Here is a 21,277-nt window from a genome sequence, read left to right as displayed (position 1 = left end):
TATATAACTATATTTTATGAAAAATAAACTATATTTTATTAAGCATAACTTTGTTTATAAAATATGCTTTGTTTTGTTTCTTTGGAGAATATTAATATAGCCAAAATACTGTTGTTTTAAAACCATTGTCTTCTATGAAATAAATTAAATGCCACATAGATCATCACATTTTTTTTGTCCTATGACACTGTGACACTGGGATTAACTGGAAAAAAAGGGTAATGTAATAATGCAAATGCACATTTCTATGATTTATGGTATATAGGTAGTATGAGCATGTGTCTCTGGCAATCTCCCCTAATTACCTTTCTCCTTTGTACTGATCTGTTATCAGAAATAGAAGAGCTGTGGCCTGTGATCACAGAACCTTAAAGAAATATCTTCCAAGTTTTGATTCAATATCTACTTTTCTATATAGTTAATATAAAAATGGCCCAATGGAAGATATGTCTTGGTTCACCAATATTCTCCACTACGTTACTCATTTTCCAAAGACAAATGTAACAAATATATATTGAATTTTTTAGTAAATAAACGTATGTACACATGAATATTTGATACTTGTTATCATCAAAATACTATTTAACCTAAAGTGTTGCTTTTATTCTTCCATTTGAAAGTAAAATGTGTTTTCTGATTTGTGTGCAGTTTAACCAAAGTCTGAAATTCTTCTTTTTGTATTTGTTTCACATGGTTTTCTTTGCTTTAAATATCATGTTATTGGCACAAGTATACATATGTAACAAACCCGCACGTTATGCACATGTACCCTAGAACTTAAAGTATAATAATAATAAAAAAAGAAAAAAAAAAAAAGAAAATAATTGAGAGGATCTTACAGAGAGTTCCCATAAACTCCATAATCAGTTTTCCAGTTAATATCTTATATTACTATGGGACATTTGTTACAATTAATAAACCAGTATTAATTCTTTATTATAAAAAAATAAATAAATATCATGATATTTTTATGTATAAGTCAATTCTTAGTTTTTTTTAAAATGTGCTTGCAAACATATATTATAATTGCATACTTAATGATATTGAAAGCATTTTAGTGGTCCTTCTAAGGAACACAGCAATGCATATAGGAAGTGGAGCTGAGTTCAGCTGAACAAATACTTATATGATGCTTTCTTGGCATCTTTCACTTTGCTAGGGGTTATAAAATCCAGGACTCCTACTTGGAGTAGGCAAGAGTGCAATGAAGGAGTCACACACAGTCTCTGAGAACTTTGCTGGAAATGCAGAGGAGGAGGATCACCTAAAACAGAGCACTGGGGAAGAAGTAGAAAAAAATGTATTCAGTCTTGAAGAAAGAACTGTGTATTAGCCAAATGAAGAATAGGAGTAGATGACTTTTGTTGGCAGGAGAAGCACCACAGATAGGGAAGATTCAAGCCATAAGAGTTAGTTACATATAAAAAGCAATTTAGTATTGGTGTACTATAAGGAGAGTTAAAGGAATCAATAGAGTGAATATGGAATGATGAGGGTTTTCTTTTTTTTAGCTGTTCATATAATATGAACTAGCCATAATTCACAAAGAAGAAATGGAATGAAAAGAAAGGGTAATGCAGGCTGGTATTGAATAAAGACAAAGTGACCTTTAAAAAACATTTATTAAGACATTAGTGAATATCATAAATGGTACAGGTTTATATTCTACTATTCGATAAGCTTTTACACATGAATCACCTGTGAAACCATCACTGCACTCAAGATAATGAGTGTATCCCTCTGCCAAAACTTTCCATGTTTCCTTACTTAATCCCTTCTACATTAATCCCTTTTCATGCTTCTGATAATGACATACCTGAGACTGGGAGACTGGGAAGAAAATGAGGTTTAGTGGACTTATAGTTCCACATGTCAGGAGAGGCCTCACAATCATAGCAGAAGTCAAGGAGGAGCAAGTCACATCTTACATGGATGGCAGCAGGTAGAGCGAGAGCTTGTGCAGGGGAACTCCTCTATACAAACCCATCAGATCTCGTGAGGCTTATTCCCTATCATGAGAACAGCATGAGAAAGACCCACCCCCACCAGTATTCAGTCAAATCCCACTGATTCCCTTTTGAAATACATGAGAATTGTGGGAGTTACAATTCCAGATGAGATTTGGGTGGGGACACAGCCAAGCCATATCACCTTCATTGCAGCTCTTCCTACAATCACTCCCTCATTCCCAGGAACCACTGATCTGCTTTCTGCCACTGCAGATTCACTGCATCTTTTTCAGTTTCAAATACATTGAATTATACAGTACATACAATTCCTGTGTAGGATTTCTTTTGTTCAGTATAATTATTACATGCTTGTACCACAATGTGTTTACCCATGTACCTTTTGATGGTTATTTCCTGTTTGAGACTATTAAAATTTAAGCTTCTATGAATATTCATGTACAAGTCTTTGTGTAGATACACACTGTCATTTTACTGGAATAATGAGATGATAATATTTGTTTACCTATTTAAGAAATTGTCTCTTTTAAATTTTTAATTGGACACCACTTTCCCTATTGCACACTGGTCATCACTCCCTCCCCACCACCAGCTTTAAGACTTTATACAATTGTTGAGACAAATGACCCACAGGACCAATGAGTATGAAATACAGTTTATTACTCATATAGAAAAGGGCAAACATTTACCCCAAGGAAAATAGGGCAGTATCAGTTCATAATGATGGAAGACAGGTGAATTTAAACTTTCTGCATGCTCCAAGGAAGGGAGCAAGCTGGCTTTCTTACTGGCTTCCGAATAGGTGGAACAAAGGGGAGAAGGAAAGTGTGAGATTTGAAAGCTGTCTTTGATCAAATAAAAAATAGAGTCTTTGACTTATATACTGCCAAACTCTTTTGCAAAGTGGTTTTACAATTTTATGTTCTAACAGTATGAATATTTCAGTTCCTCCATTTCCTTGCCAACATTTGGCATGCTCAGTCTTTGAAACTTTAGACATTTTAATAGGCCGATAGCAGTGTCTCTGTGAAGTTTTGTTGGGCATTTCTCTACCAACTAGTGGTGTTGAACATATTCTCACTGCTCATTTTCCTTTCCTATATCTTACTTAGTTATCTGTCTGTTCAAATCATCTGACAATTTGTTATTGAGTTTTTTGTTGTCTTATTTTTGAATATTGGCTGTTTTATATGGATTCTGAATCACATATTCTTTATCAGATATGTGGTTTACAAATGTTTTCCCCATATGTAGATTGTCATTTCATTCCATTACCAGTGTAATTCAAAATGCAGAAATCTCTAAATTTAAGAAATTCAATTTATGTTTTCTTATACATCATACTATCATGTATAAGAACCCAAGGCCCAAAATATGTTTTTCTTCTAGAAGTTTTATAGTTATAAACTTTACATATTGATGTAATCATTTTGAGTTCATTTCAAAAAATGATGTGAGACCTGGAACAAAGTTTATATTATTTCATATCCACAACAAATTATTACACCTGTGTTGATCAATTAATCATATATGTGTAGGTCTATTTTTGAACTCTATTCTGTTTCATTGATCTATTTGTTTAAACTGATGCCAATACCAAACCTCTTGAATACTCTAAGTTAATAAGACTTAAATTCAGAAGTGTAAGTCCATCAAAGTTGTCCTTCATTTTCAAAGTACTTTGAAATGAATTTTAGAGTCAGTTTGTCATTTTTACCAAACAAAAACATTGTGCTACAATTATAATTAAAATTCTTTTGAATCTATTGATCAATTTAAAGAGAATTTTCAAGTTAACAATATTGAGTCTTCTGGCCCATAAACACAGTACAGGTATTTCTCTTCACTTATTTAGATCTTCTTAAGTTCTCTCAGCAAATTTTAAAGTTTTCAGTGTAGAGCTCTTTTTCATTCATTGTCAGATTTATGTCTTAAAATTTCATAGCACTCCCCTTGACAAGCATTGAAGAGGCCCTTGGGCCTGACAATACGCACACGGTTAAGGCATTGCCACCTACTTCGTGGCATCTAACCATCGTTTCAGGCCAGGCCTGGTGGCTCAGTCTGTAATCTCAGCAATTTGGGAGGCTGAGGTGGGCGGATCACCTGAGGTCAGGAGTTTGAGAGAAGCCTGGCCAACACGGTGAAACCCCGTCTCCACTAAAAATACAAAAAATTAGCCTGACATGGTGGCGGCATGCCTGTAATCCCAGCTACTCGGGAAGCCGAGGCAGGAGAATCTCTTGAACTTGGGAGGCAGAGGTTGCAGTGAGCCAAGATCACCCCACTGCACTCTAGCCTCGGTGACAGTTGAGACTCCATCTAAAAAAAAAAAAAAAAAAACATAGCCTGATTCAGTTTTACATGGTAATTTTTTTTTATTTCAGCTTTCAATGATCTGTTGCAAGTATATACGCATAGGTTTGATTTTTTTTGTATAATAGTCTTATATTCTGATAAACACAATTATTAGCTTAAGTTGCTTTTCTTAGATTCCACAAAGTTTTCTAAATGGGAAAATTAATGACAATGCTGTTTCTTCTTTTGCAAATAGGAATTTATTTATTTACCTTTTTCTTATTTTGATGCCTAGAAATACTAACAGAATGATAGATATAGTGAGAACAAATACTGTATTTTTTTCCAAATTGTAAAGGAAACCATTCGGTCTTTAACCATCAAGTGTGATGTTAATGTAGATTTTTTTATAGCTGCAATTATCAAATTTAGGAAGTTTACTTTGATTTCTAGTTTAGTGAGAGGTTTGTGTGTTTATTTTCTTTGTTGGCGTGTATGTATGTCTATCAGAAATGGACACTGGATTTTAACAAATGCTGTTTTGTGCATGTGTGGAAATGATTTCTTTCTGTTTTTACTCTCTTACTGTGCTAAAATGCATTAATTCATTTTCAAATATTAAACTAACAAGTTATTTCTTTAAAAATAATATCCTTATAAAGTACATGAAGAAGGAAAGAGAAGTATTCCCATTAGAATAAGGCAGAGCAGTTTAACCCAGTTTTTACTTTCATGTTCAAGATAAAGTAAAATTAACTTGAAATCATAAAGTTAAGAATAGACATAGTTATAATTTGCTACTACATCAAAAGAGTTTCAGTTTCCAGGTCCAGGTCACTTAATTTATAATCATAGCAAATCAGAAATGGTGGCGATTTTAGGTAGTTTTCTTTGAAGCAAACACTGAGACTGAAAATAACATTCAGAGGAAACAACAGGTGCTGGAGAGGATGTGGAGAAATAGGAACACTTTTACACTGTTGGTGGGACTGTAAACTAGTTCCACCATTGTGGAAGACAGTGTGTTGATTCCTCAAGGATCTAGGACTAGAAATACCATTTGACTCAGCCATCCCATCACTGGGTATATACCCAAAGGTTTATAAGTCATGCTGCTATAAAGACACATGCTCACGTATGTTTATTGTGGCACTCTTCACAATAGCAAAGACTTGGAACCAACCCAAATGTCCATCAGTGATTAAGAAAATGTGGCACATATACACCATGGAATACTATGCAGCCATAAAAAAGATGAGTTCATGTCCTTTGTAGGGACATGGATGCAGCTGGAAATCATCATTCTCAGCTAACTATCTCAAGAACAGAAAACCAAACACTGCATGTTCTGACTCATACGTGGGAATTGAACAGTGAGAACCCTTGTACACAGGAAGGGGAACATCACACACTGGGGCCTGTTTTGGGGTGGGGGGAATGGGGAGGGATAGCATTGGGAGATATACCTAATGTAAATGACAAGTTAATGGGTGCAGCACACCAACATAGCACATGTATGCATATGTAACAAACCTGCACATTGTGCACATGTACCCTAGAACATAATGTATAATAAAAAATAAATAAATAAATAAGTAAATAAACAAACAAACATTCAGAGATTAATTAGGGAGTGCTTTTAAGGTTAGTACCTGCTGTGGAAGGAAAGAAGGCTTAGTTAGGTAGAGGGAGTAGCTGATCCTCCCAAAGCCACAGAAGATATTTTAGAGAGCTATGAAGATGAGGTATCATCCTTCCAAGTTGAGTCCATTTGGGTTTAGGTGTCCAGAAATTTAGGCTTCTATATACTTACATCAACTAATTATTAAAAACATGCTGCCCCTGGAAATGTGGGTAGGACCTTGGACCAGTTTCTCCTCTTCAGCTAAGGGCAATTCTCAAAGAAAAGCTGAAAACTGCAACTAGCATCTCATAACACTACTGACCATGGTAGAATTACTTTTTTTCTTCCCAAAGGGGTATTGTGGGCATTTCAACAGTGTTTACTACACTGGCAGACCAGAAGTGACTCCCCCTTCAACTACAGAACACTGTAATTCAATGAACATAAAGCTTGGCAAGATTACGAAATGGACCATGGACTAATATTTTATGATGTCTTAAAACTAAAGTCCAATTTCTTGGAACTGTTATTGATTCATTTTTTAAAAAGTCAAATGAACTAAATTTTTACTGAAAAACTGTTTTATTAGAAGAATGACAAATATAGCTCATGTTCATTTCAGCAAGGTATTTTATAAAGTAAATCATTACCAAATATTGAATCAGCAGGATTAATCTAGGGTGAATGATAGTCCAGTTGTAAAAAGTCAGAGTTATTTGACTGATTAGACTCAATGCATGTTGACAAATGAATCTTGGCAACCTTGACTCTCTTCCTTTCTCATGCCAATCCATTTTACACAGAAACAAAATGAGAAAGTATTCCTAGAATACTTGACAACAGAACCAAAATCATAATAATTCCCAACCAACAATGACTTTTGTAGGTAATGAAGATTCTGCAATGTGTATTAAATAACTAGAATTGTGTTTATTTTGCTTGGAAAACAATGCAAAAACCAATTTGCTTGAAATAAAAATATATATGTGCATGCGTATATACATACATATGTATGTGTGTGTGTATATATATATATGAGAGAAAATATCGTGTATATATCTAAGAAAATCTTTGTAGTATTATATAACAGTCAGCAATTATGTCATAGTCAGCAGGTTAATTTTAACAAAATTGTTGGGAAAATTAAGCTTCTATCACAAACACTGTTCCAACTTTAAATGAATATGCAAAGTTTTTCATAGTAATATCCTAAGATATTTAATATTCTAAAATATATTTCAATTGACAGATCAATAATCCTTGAAATTATTTAAATGCATTTTTTATTTTTATAGGAAAGACATTGCACATTTAAGAAAACATCTAGAAACTCATGTTTACAATAAAAAGTATATGAAAAGTATAGGCTTAATATGCATTATATGATAACTAAAATGTAAATATTGTATAAACTTCTTTAAGTAAAACTAACAAAGAATGTAGTGCTTTGACTTCTCAAAAATTCTTTCTGAGAGCTGCTTCACTTAGTTTCTAAATAAGTATCTCAGAAAATTAAATTATATGTTTTCATTACAACTTTTCAAGAAGATCTGCATCAAAAATATTTAGGACACACATACACACACACACACACACACACACTTTCACAGTGTAGAGACTACTCATTGATACCAAAATATCTACTCTCCTTTCTTTGTCGGCAGCAGAACATTGATCAAAGCTGGTATATTGCTCTTAAAGTGAAACATGACACTCATCAGGTGTCCTTCTAGCTAAAATATTTGGTAGATATGATCTATGAAATTTCTTTGAATTTTCCATTTTAATAAGACATACCTTTTTTCTGGTGCTTCCATCTTGTTGCCAGGAATGCAGATTTGACAGTTGGATATGCAGGAGAATATTCTGGGGCCAGGAGGCTATGGTTCTGATGAATGTGCATTGATCACACTAATCCTGTACCAGCAACTTCTGGAATTCATTTACTAGAAAGAAAAATACATTTTATGTTAGTCATTTTTACTTTCTTTTGATGATTATTTTCTATAAAGGTGGCTAAATTATGATACAGAATAAATATAAATTCTGACTTCTACGTTAAATCATCACATACTTTAAAATCCACAAAAAATTAAATAAGAAGCCTAGAGTTTTAGTTGATTAAAACATCTCTATGAGTTAATAACAAAACAAGCATGCTCTCTTAGCATATTTGAATAGAAGTTCATTGATGGGCACAGCGTACATGTATGCCTCCTTCCCACCACATGCTTACCCTGGAGGTTCGTTTTTCAAATTTGTTTCCTGGGCTTTATTTATTAATTTAATTTTTCCTTAGTTTTGAATGGAGGCTCTGAAAATAGTGCAGCTTTCTGACTATAACACATGTCATGAGAGTCAGGCAAGTTGAAGTCTATCCAAATGATACTTTGAAACTCCATAGCCAAAAGAATCCTTGCAATCTCTTTCTCTAATTGAATATCTGGGAAAATATAAACCCTAAGGACTACTGTGAACCATACCAGGGGTGTAGCTTTCTCCAAAATTCTGGGATATGAGGATGAACATAGAAGTAAAGGCCAAAGAAAGAGTGCTGGTGGTGCCCATTCCTGCTCCCACAATCCCCTAATCTTGGCACCTCTGCCCTGCCTGGGTTTGTGTAAGTAAATGTATTTTCATTTTTTAACATTTTCTTTTTGCCAAGATTAGTTAAATTTGTTTCACAGAGGCATACTAACTCAAATATGTAAGGGTCTGTGAGATGTGTTCGAACCATAATTTGTACACAAATGAGAAAACTAAGGTCAATGGCTGAAAGTTATAAAGCGACATGAATACCTATGCTCTAAGGCTCCTTTAACTAGGATATTTTGGCTATTCCTTCTCTATCCTTAATGCCAAGCACAGAATTGAAGAACTCAGTAGATATTTACTAAAGGGAAATAAATGAATACATGTTCTATTCAAACTTTCAATTATGCCTAAATAGCTCAGCATAGTAGAATATATTGTATGTGAGACATCTTCATATTCAGAAGGTAAAAGTAACTTCCATGACATCCTAATCAAACTGGTTATTTGTTAATGTTACAATTTACATATTTTATATTGTGTATCTATTAACAAACTATTGTAGCTATAGTTATTTTAACAAGTTTATATTTTAACTTTTATACTAGAAAACCGCTTATTTATCATGTGTTTATCCTTTCTAGGGACAGAATCCAGGGATGTTACAAAAACAGAAAAAAGTAATGCCTGTTCTATTTCAGTCAATCAGGAACATGGTGTGTGGTATTATCATTGGTGGCTTAGTTCCTTTAGACTACTATCACAAAAAAATAGTTTAGACTGGGTGATTAATAAGGAATAGAAATATATTTCTCATAGTTCTAGAGGCTGGGTAGTTCAAGGTAAAGGTGCCAGAAGATTCGGTGTCTGGTGAAGGTTTATTCTCTGCTTCATACATGACATATTCTTGCCACATTTTCAAGGGCAGAGGAGGAAAACAAGCTCCCTTGGGCCTCTTTTATAAAGGCAGTGATCCCATTCATGAGGGCAGAACTTTCATGATCTAATCACTTCCCAAAGACTCTTATTACCGCTTTAGGGGACACACACATTCTAGAACATAGCAACGGACATATAAAAACATTATACATGGCACCTATATTTACAACAGAGTCTAACCAAGATCAATTATTAGTAGAGGAGTTTTTAATAATTGTCCTTTTTTATGCCTTTTCATCTTTAGTATATAAGAATAAAAAGAAAAATATAGTAACATTTTGTAATGTAAACAACATTGGTGCCACCTGCTCACATGGACATGATTTTTTTTATTTCCTTAAATAATCAACAAGAAGTATCAACTTTGTGTAGGCAAAGCAACTAGCTTTCATAGGAATACACTTTCGCAAAAGAAAAGGAGATTTATGCTGGATTTAGGCATGCTGAGAGAAGGAGCAAGAGTAAACTGCTAGCAGCAAAAGGCATTTCAGAGTAGCCACAATGACCAGCCTACAAAAAGAAATTAACAGTCACACAGTTTTCTCATCTCGTACTCAGTGTCAATTGAATAAATTATCTCATGTCTTATATTAAAATAAGAAAATCATTATTTTCAGCTGGAAACACACTTGATAAACTCTGTATTTTGCTAATATTCAGTATTTCTCTTCCTGCTTTTCTCAATGCACGATAAGAAAAGCTCACCTAAATCAAATCTTGAGAAACGTTATTTTGTGCACAAGGCAATCTTCTTGAAAAATGACTTCTTTTTTGGATAAACATTTGCTATTGGCAGAAAAAAGTGCAATGTTATCTATTTTATGTATTTGAAACCGCCACTTAAAATATAAAATCTTATTTGGATCTGGAATTACGTCTGCTTAATGGCTGTCTTTTTTTTTTTTTTTTTAAGGTTCAGTTTTCATTGAGTTCATCACAGGTAAAGAATGGCATGAAATTCAGCGAGCAATACAATTCTAACAGCTTGTTGACTGCCAACTCCTACTTAACATGTTCTGTAAATTTAATATAATACAAAGTGGCTGATTTTAATAGGCATTATTTTATTTTTACGATTTAACTCTAAGATATCAGGATGCATTTTTGTGTTTTTATATTATTTTTCCCCAAACACAAGATCAGCTTATCAGAAGAAAAGTAAGTGCTCAGAATATAGAATATAATTGAATGTCATCATTGTTAAGTACTGTTTAAATTGGTAACTGTTAACATTTAGTTGAGCTTTTCAGAGTGACATGATGTTTAAAGCGTGAGTCATTTGCCTTAGAGTAATGAATAGCCACTTAATAGATTTTAAGATGTTTAAAAGAATTAAGTTTCAAAGGCCATCTTCTTCCTTGGAATACATACATTGCTTGAAATTGACAGCTAGACATTTGACACTTGGTTGTTTGTTTAGTATATTTTCAAAGGTACCAGCTGGCTTGGACTAGGCTTTAAGCTCTTCTAAATGACTACTAAAATATAATTTACAATTTATTCTCCAATCTTAAGTTCAAAACAAGACAAAATGAAACAACGATGACAAACCACTACAGTCCAAACATTTTAGCAGTGGAAAATCCACCATATATTTCAAAAGATCACAATAAAATTGACAGGTGAGTAAAGGAATACATAGATAATATGAGAAAAGAAAGCTTCTAGGTTTGAGGATTATATATGTTGAGTAAAATTCATCAACAGGATGTGAAGATGTCACGAGATGATCAATAGAAAGTTACTATAATAATTAATATACTGAGCCAAAAGCTGTTAGCAAATGAAAATAAAATAATTTGTAGGAATAAATTAAGATTTTGTGAGTCAGAGATTGCTTCCAAAACATCAGCTATGTTCTGTATGTTCAGAAAGATGTGCATGTATAACATGACGATGGCATTTCTGTACACAACACAAGGACTCATTTACCCATTTTATCAAGTCCCTAATGTCAGCTTTCAGTTGCACCCCTGTAGGTATGAATCTATCATATATTATTAAACTAAGAAAGAGACTGTGTCTACATAGACAAATCAAAATAACAGATTCGGACAACTAACAAGATTAGCAAGGAAATTATTTAAGATATTTCCAAGAGAGGAATAAATATTTTAAAAGAGCAAGCTTAAACTAAATTATTTAGATAACCCTTCAGTATCAGCTTCACCGTTTATATGCACATGACCTAATGAATAGAGCAAGTAGCTTAGTTAAGTTGACATTCCAGAGACACAACTAAATTGGCAAATGTAAGTGGGATCTGATGCTACATGACATGCAAAGATAATTTCTTGCATATATTTAACGGTCCAAAGTGCATAAAACCTTATAAAATAAATGCAATTTATGTAATTGAGTCTAAGTATTTCTTAGCAATTCATTCACATCAATATATGAATTTTGGACAATACAAAAATATGTGAAAGAATAACTCAACTTTCCAGTGATAATCAATCTTCTGTATCAAAAGCAATTATTAGTTATGAGAGGAAGAGACTGAATGTTACCCATAACATTAAACTTTTTCCATCTTTATTAACTTCTCAAAAGTAAATAATAAAGTTGATGGCAAGTATCACAAAGAGAAGAGGTGTTACTTATATTCTTCCCAATGAGTTAATTTACCTGAAACTAATTTACCAACCTCAGGTTGGCTTCCAACTATCAAAACAAAATCAAAATAAATAAAAATGGACAGACAGACGTGTCAGTCTCTTTAATATGTCTGTATATCTTATATTTTGCATATTATTATGTTTATTCAGCTGTAGTTTACTCTTCCATTCTTGTTCTCTCGTAAAAGAATAGAACAAAGAGAAATCAGTAGATGTATTTTGTTTTGTTGAGGGAAGGTGGTTAACGGTATGCAAAAGATAAGTGCTTCTGTTGTTTTTCATGTAGTGACATCTTGCATGCAGCTGTGAACAATTTCATTTATGCCAAATAGTCTGTTAAGTTATCATTCAAGAATGGCTTTATTAGCCAGCACATATTTAGTAACATAAATCTTGAAATTAGCAGTAAAATCCCATGGAGGCCTTTGGAGGCATTTAACTTAGTATGATAACACTCTAATTCACAAACTCCCATTTTTGGAACCCAGAGAAATACATTTTCATAAAATGTCTTTTCTGACAACGGAAGTAGGTAAGAAATGCAGGTTCAGGCTCAAATAAATGCCTAAATTCAAAAGATTACAGAAGAAATATGGAGAATACACAAGTTTGAACTTTCAGTTATTTAATAAAAATATGACATTCAATAGCACTCTTTTTAAATGACCACCCTAAAGGACCTAAAAATAAAAGCGATGTTCTTTGATTTGGACTTCACTAGGCTTAGTCATAAAGGTAAATAACAAAAGGATGGATTAGTTAGATAATAGCAATAACAATAACAATAATAATAAAGACGTGTTTTGGAGAAGCAGAATATTGTAAGCCTAATTACTTCTTATTTATTTGTTTGAAATTCCATATTAGATTTATCTGTGAACAGCAAGGATAAGCTTACAGCAAATTATCTTTCCATGTATGAAAAGATGCTCAATGCAAATACCCTTGTTTAAACGTTTAGACAAGGTTAGATATAGAAAATCAGGAATCTATTATTGGTAGATTTTATTACCTTGCTCATTGTTTGTTTTGAGTAAATCTAGAAGGCAAGTATAACAATTGCCACACTTTTACACAGTTTGAGAACTGGTTCTTCATTGTGGGATCTTGACTCAGGATTCACTCAGGAAAACAAACACTCTAGGTACTTTAGATTAAGAATTTTTGTCAGATTTTCAGACACATTGTCACCAAGGATGCCGACCTACAGCATCAAAGGGACAGAGCTGTTCTTAAGAGCTCACACAGAAACTCCTTTGATCCCCCATACCCAGAACCTCTAGGAAGCCACTAGACAGTCAGCTTGCAGCACCAGTAGGTCTCATTCTCAGATGCTCATCAGCAAATCACATTGAACTTTGTCCTTGTCATTGGTCTGCTCAGTTTTTGGCCTTTGCCTTTCCTTTCCTTACAACTCCCAAATGTGGCAGGGAGTTAGTTCAAAGTCAGAGGAAAAGGATTCTGGAAAGTGTAGTTCCTGGGTTCTCTTCTGAAAGACATAGGAAGTGTTTAATTTAGGAGGTGGAAGTGGAGGTGATGTTCAGGGACACAAAGAATGGTCCAGCTCATGACTAGGTGCATGAATCGATCTCTACTCTCTGAGATACCTGAAAGAATATGTATGCATTTAGTTGTATATGTGATAGGCAGCAGTTAAAAACTCATTCATATAGGTCTACAATTTTTATCCATCTTTCCCAAATCCAAAAATCTCAGAAAATTCAAGTTTTAAAATAACCCATTTGTTGGGCAAACTTGACTGGAGCTTGACTCACAGTGAGACACTTGTGCTGCTCACATATAAAGCTTTACATATTCTTCACGTATGACTTTTAGATGGAATATTCTCATTTTTGCTGGAGAAATTTCAGAGTGTCTGGTTGTGGAGTTCTGTAACATATTAGTTATCTCAAATCAGAAAAAAATCTAAATCCTGAAACAAGTTAGGACTGAGTTCCACAATTGGATTGTGGACTAGTATTTTGTCGATTTCCTCCTCTGTTAAGTTTTATTCTAGTGAAATGATACTTTATCAAAATAATTTCTCAAATCATTGTCACAATTGGCACATTCAACATTCATGCTAACCATCAATCTAAATAATTTGTCTCCTCCAGAATAAAAGTGAGGTGTACCTAAATTGCATTAATTGCTTATTATCTAACTACCACTCTATGAGATTATGAAAAAAACCCAAAAAACTAAAAATAAATGTCAATTTAACAGAACTCTGCCTGACAAAACAGTTAAATGTTTTATCAAACCAGCGTGTACAGATTTAGTCTAATGATTCTGTCTTTAATGGATGTCATTATTGTTTAGCATAAGTACAAATTCATGAACATAACCTTAAATAGAACACCATTCCTAAGATTAATGAATATATTGCATGCATAACACAGCCGCTAATGCGATCATTTTCCTTTTAATGCATGAAGTTTAATTTTTAAAGACCATTGTATTTTCCTTTAGTTTTCAAGCCCAGTACTTGAGATACAGATGAAATTTTTATTGCCTTATTTAAAGTAGTGAAAAACCCTGATTTGACCACATTTATAGCAATGTGATATGGAATAGTTAGATGGATCCTCCTTTATAAAATGATATTATGGGGAATAGTTAGATGCATCCTCCTTTATAAAATGCTATTATCATGCTGCAGCATTAATCATTGAATTGCATTTGTAATTATAATTGATGAGAATTTTTATCACTTTACCTACTATGGCTATGTTTTGACATAATGGAACCAAAAAGGGGAGACCAATTCCATTGTCTAGTTACTACAAAGGGAACAGCTGCCCCAAAGAGAAGTCCAAATCTATGACAGTCCTTGCACAAGTGATACATTTACATTTAAAAACACAGATTCAGTAGGTATTCGTTACAACAGTATAGTCTGTTTTAATTCTACCAGTGTTGTTCTGTATATTTGTTGCCGATGATAGAATAACCAGTATGAGATAAATGTGTAGACTGTAATTATTAGAAAAATCAGGCACAATTATCAATTTTCTGAAATGCTTGAGATTCTAAAATTTTATTAGCATCAGGTTAGTCATCTTACAGACATGGAGATTAGATAAAACCTATGTGTTTGGGGCAGCTTTTTATCGTACTTCTTTTGAACAATAATTCTACTTTGTAGAATATCAACAGTTGATCAACAGGCTTAATTCGAGTGTCTTTTCTAGCTTTACAGGGATGGTGATAATGGCATGGGGTTTTGGCTTACACATTTCTTAAGAATAAGTGTTTTGTAAACTGCACAAAACAGAAGCAATAAGAATTTGTTGTCTCTTATTCACACAAAATATAATTTAAAAAATTGTCATTGATAAGGGAAATACAGTAGATACTTTAAATTTTTTCAGTTTAATATATTGCTTGTATTTGCAATTATGTATTATAAACTACTGGAAGCTGGATGTCTTAAATTTCTTTTATACACTCTTCCTCTCATGCACAAAACTGAACTAAGTAGAATAATGTATACATAGATATTTAGTAATAAACAATTACAATATATTTTATCTGGAAGAGCAAGTCTTCTCACTTGACATTTCATCCAGTGCAGAAATCTCTTCTAGATTTGTAATTAAAATACTACCGGTTTTAGGAAGATTCTGAGCTCCAAGATAGCTGTTTCTTTTTTTTTTTTTTTTTTTTTTTTTTTTTTTTTTTTTTTTTTGCAGAAGAATGGCTGTTCCATTAAGTGTAGTTTTTTACTAACATAGAGACCAAAAGTAGCACCTTAAAACTCTTTTTTTTTTTTTTTTGAGATGGAGTCTGGCTCTGTCGCCCAGGCTGGAGTGCAGTGGCCGGATCTCAGCTCACTGCAAGCTCCGCCTCCCGGGTTTACGTCATTCTCCTGCCTCAGCCTCCCGAGTAGCTGGGACTACAGGCGCCCGCCACCTCGCCCGGCTAGTTTTTTTTTTTTGTATTTTTTAGTAGAGACGGGGTTTCACCGTGTTAGCCAGGATGGTCTCGATCTCCTGACCTCGTGATCCGCCCGTCTCGGCCTTCCAAAGTGCTGGGATTACAGGCTTGAGCCACCGCGCCCGGCCAGCACCTTAAAACTCTTATCAGTTAGTCCTCGACTCTGGGAGCCCTGTAATATGTGTCTTCTGCATCTCATTGATAAGCTTCAAAGTTTTGAAATCACTTAATGTGACTTCCATTAGTCTTTTATTGATGATTCCAGATACAATGTAGCTAATTGTTCAAGAGTACAGACTCAGGACTCACATAGACTCTAGCATTGATGAGTGGAGAAACTTTGGGTAGCCAAGTTTCTTACAGGATAAAAAGGACTAGTGACTACCTGACGTCTGGGGTACCTTGAAAATTAAGAGAAAAAATTATGCATATTAAGAACTAACCTGACACAAACTAGGATCCTAAAAATGTTAACATTATTTTAAGATCCTCCTTACTTTGTTAATACCTGACATGTATGATCTCCAGATACTTTCCTCAATTAAGGTCTTTTGTGACAAGTAAGTTCAGCTATAATGATTTGGTATGTCTTCTAGGATGGAATTTACATACTGTTTCTAATTGTTATGGATTTAACTTTTGTCCAATCCTGTTGAAATAAAACAGAACATTGAGCTCAGAGACCGAGCATGTAAAATAAGTAGGGACAATCTGTTATTAATTTATCAAATTTTTCCACTTAATTGTGCAGCTTAAAATGCTTCTGCATAGCAATGTGTGCAGAATTTTTTTTAAAGCAAGAGAATTTCTCTTTGAGAGACTGTAATTTAATTTACAGTATATTTATAAAATAGGACACAGAGTAATTCCAATTGATTTCAACTTGATTTATGACAAAGTTGGTACAACAGAGCAGTGTGCAAGGATGACCTTTCACTAAATAATGTTGGTCAATTTGACATCCACAAGGAAACATTAAAACTTGACCTTAACTTTACACTGTGTGCCTCATACACAAATCACAGACCAAAATGAAAACTGACTGACGAATTTAACTACAATAAAACTAAAAATTTTACTTCATTTATATTACCCTTAAGAGAGTGAAAAGCAAAACCTCAGAACTGGGGCAGACATCTGTAATGATAATATTAACAATAGAAATGTTTACATAATTTTAACGAATTAATAAGAAAAAAATAATTTAAACCAAGAAGAAAAAAAAATGGCTAAAAACTTTAATAGAAACCTCACACATTTGTTGATTTGCATGGCCAGTTGGCATCTAAAAAGGTGTCAACCTCAATAATTGTCAAACTTCAGCATACAACATACATCCCTAGAATTGGAAAGACTGAAAACTGATAATGCCAATTGTTATAAACTTAATTTTGTGCTCCTCAAATTCAGTATGTTGAAGCCCCAATCCCCAGTGAGACTGTATTTGGTGACAGGGCCTTTACAGAAAAATTAAGGTTATGTGAAGTCAGAGGATGGGGCTCTAATCTAATAGGATTTGTGTTTTTAGAAGAGGAGGAAGTAAAACCAGGAATTGCACAGAGGAAAATCCATGCGAAGTCACAGCAAAAAGACAGTCGTCTTTAAGTCAAGGAAAGAGGCCTCAGGAGAAATTGAACCAGCCGACACCTTTATCATGTACTTACAGATTCCAGAACCTGAAAAAAAAAGTTTCTGTTGTTTAACCCACCAGTCCATGGTATTTTGTTATGACGGCTCTAGCAAACTAGTACACCGAGTGTTCATGAAAATGTTGAGTAATGGAAAGTCTCCAGTGTAAATGCAAATTATAAGTTCTGCTTTGAAAAATGTTTGCCATTATTTACAGAATTCAGAAATACTCCTAGGTCAGTGTTTCTCAACCATAGGCAGTTGACACTTTTCCCCCGAGACACTTGGCAATAATTGGAGACCTTTTTGATTGTTCATGACTGTGAGGGCAGCGTGTGGACAGCATAGTGATACTGGCATCCTGTCAGTACAGACCAGAGTTGTAGCTAATTATGTTACAATTCACAGGACAACCCATGAAAGCAAGATATATAGGGCTCAAGATATCCCAATGTGCCTATGTTAAGAAAATCTGTCTTAGGTTTAAAATGTACAAAATGGCATGTAAACACGCTCCAGGAGACATGTAGGAGAATGCTAAATGTTTATGATAGTCTAAATTTGAAAATGATCCAAATGTTTAATGACAATAGAAGAGATAAATGAAATGTGATATATTCTCTCTATAGTACTTTGTACACCCAGAAAAATGAATAACCAACAGCTACACACAACACATGGATTTTATCTTTCAAACATAATGCTGATCAAAAGAAGAGAGGCGCAAAACAATAAGTACTGCTATTGTTCAGTCATGTATACTCATTGGTAAAAGTATTGAGAAAAAAGAGAGGAGGAAATATAATTTAAAAATTAGTGGGGAGGGAAGGGTTATGATGTGGAAGGATAGGTACAGCTTTGAGGATGCCAACAATATTCTATTTCTTCTCAAGGGAGATTGTTATTCAAGCATTCAGTCTTAAACGATTCATTAGAGTCTACATTTATATTTTATGCACATTGCTATGTGTGTATGATACTTCCCAATTTTGAAAAATACATTAAACTGACACATGCATACACACTTATAAGACAATTTCAAGTTTTTAGTTAAAGTTTGTCATCTATTCGTGTGAAAACTCATTTTACTTATTCACGTCTCTCGGGTCACAAAAATCTCAAAATAAATAATTATCATATAATAAATATCTATTATCAGCTTTTTGGATAAGAACTTTCCCTTCTCTGTTTTGAATGTTCCTCCACCATATAACCATTATATATTTAATACTAAATACTCTGCAAATCTCAGACCTGTTGGATTGAAAATACATATAATTCACTTTCTCTAAAATGGAATTACTTGTGATGGTGTACTAGAAACAATAATTTATCCCATCAAGTCCTTAGGGAAAAATTAGATGCCAGGCTGTGTGGCACTGAATCTAAGTGTATTCACAGTTTAGATAAGAGAGAGATCAGAAAGGTCTGAAAGTGTCATGAAAAAGATAAAAGCAAGCCTCATGGGGAAGCAGAATTTCAGCTGGACCTGAGAGAAAGACCAGAGAAAATCACAAAATCAAACAAATTATGATAAATTATCTTCAGGCAACTCCATAAAGGTTGGGGATCACTGCTCAAGCGAATCATTTATTAACCAACGATTCTTTGTGCTTTGAAATGGTGCATGTCTTTCCCAAGTGATAGTCTTACACTCAGTTACTAAAGAAAGCAGTTTGATGAAAAATCCTTTCCTCTCCTTATACTAGTTAATCATCAAAGAAAAACTGATGTATTTTTATAATGTGTCTCCTACCAGCACAAGCTAATTTCTAACTACGGAGCAATGTGTTTCCTTAATGATTGCTTGTATTTATTTGAAAAGTGCATCTGGTTTCATTATTTTAATTGGGTGCTCTTAACTTGGGACATTATACTTAAGAGTTTTGTCTAAGCTAGGAAACCCATTATATGAGCGACTTTGAAATTCTAGTTCCCACCAGCAATGAGAAGATACAAGTTTTTGCTCTTACCATTTCCATTAGAAAAAAATTTCTATCTTGGACTGACTACTCCCACAAAAATCTCAAGAGAAAGTAACTAATATAAGGAGTAATGGACTGGGAAAAAACTTAGCTAGTTTCTGATCTGCCAACAACTAGACTTATAGCTTTTAGCAAGTCATTTTATTTCTCTGTATCCATAATTCCTTTTCTCATCTGCAATGTGACATGTTTAGATGATCACTGACATCTTTTCTAGCCCTCTGACCTGGACTACATTACACCATACAATGCACAAAGAATTTGTGAATTGAGCATTTCTTTTATGAATTAAAGGCGCTTTGGTTTCCACAAGTGAGCATGGTCAAATTGAAAGAGGAGATACTAAGGAACTAGTTAGGCAGATAGTTAGGAGAAAGTTCTCAATAGAAGTCTTTCCAACAAAAAAGCAGCCTGGAAGAAATCAAGCTGCAAGAGCAGATAAGGAAGCAAGGCCCAACGCTGTTGTCTCTTGTGCAACCAGTGAGTTCTGCCTGTACACGGTGGCCTTCAGTGAGCATATTCCTTTCCTTTTCAGGGATACTCAGATAATAGAACTTGCACAGGGGGGCTTGCCTAAGGCAGACTTGCAGCTGTATAGATAAGAAAATCTATGCAGAATCAGACACGTCTGCAGAGGAAAAATCCATCTTCTGACACAAGCACAGTAAGGGAAATGCAACAACCTGCAGTAACTCAGGCTAAGGGCCCACATGCACACCAGAGAGACAGGGTGGAGCTTACAAGAATTCACACCTTATGCAAATAAGACACCCAGCCTTAACCAGTTTTTCTCACCGTATGCAAATGAAACACCTCATCCCATTAGCTTGTTTATAAAAGCCTTTGCCTTCAACTGTGAAAGGGTAACACTCCCAGGCCCTTTCTCCATTGTGGAGAGATTACCTCTTTTTCTTAATACACTTTCACTCCAACCTCTCTGTTGGTATCCACAGTCCTTAATTTTCTTGGTTGTGAGACAAAGAACTCCAGGTAATATCTCAGACAATGAGACTGCTGCACTGACACTAGGCTGCTTCAAAATAGTGTATGTCATGTTAAATGGTGTCTATTGTAGAAATATTTTTATTGTATTCATGCTCTCCTCCATCCTAACAATTCAAAATTTCCATTGCAGGCCTCATGTGATTCTAGAGGAGACAATCTTAACCCACCAATTCCAATAGGGAGGAAGGGATTTAGGATAAAGGTAATCAATACACTCCATTACACTGACTGATGATTGTTTTGATACTGCACAGAACGAGCTCGTTCTACACCAGTCAATCACAGGATTGTTGAAGGCAATGTGAAGACAAGTACTTTTCTCTGTTGTTCTGGATATGAATGTGAAAGCATGTACCATTGAATTTAATTAAAGCCACCTTGAGTCTATGTAGGGACACACAGAGCAGAATGAATGTAAGTTTACAGTAGCATGATCGAGTCACTTTATCAACTCTTTACTGAAGCCAAACTTTTGCTTTACATTTCATATCTGTTCATGGTGATTTTTATTTTTTTAGTATTTACAACTTAAAACTAAAAACAAACCCATAATACAGCTATTTAGCTGATTTATCTGGAGGTTCAGATGTGGTATCTCAGTGGAAATATATAAAGCCTCTTTGACTGTTACTTTGTAATAAATACATAGGGTCATAGCCACCAAAATCTGTAATTGGACTTCCTAATTCCTTATTTACCCTATGTCTTCTACTTCCAGAAGCTAAAAGTCAATTTCTATTG

General features: G+C 34.2%; 1 pseudogene; it reads left to right on the top strand.

Moving 5' to 3' along the window:
- Nucleotides 1-3,909: 3,909 nt before the first annotated feature.
- On the top strand, nt 3,910-4,011 carry LOC112424206 (U6atac minor spliceosomal RNA; annotated as a pseudogene).
- The last annotated feature ends 17,266 nt before the right edge of the window (nt 4,012-21,277 follow it).

This window comes from Macaca nemestrina, chromosome 7, assembly GCF_043159975.1.
Source record: "Macaca nemestrina isolate mMacNem1 chromosome 7, mMacNem.hap1, whole genome shotgun sequence".
NCBI classification, from domain to species: Eukaryota; Metazoa; Chordata; class Mammalia; order Primates; family Cercopithecidae; genus Macaca; species Macaca nemestrina.
The sequence above is the reverse complement of the archived record's forward strand: the minus strand, read 5'-3'. Positions and strand labels throughout refer to the sequence as shown.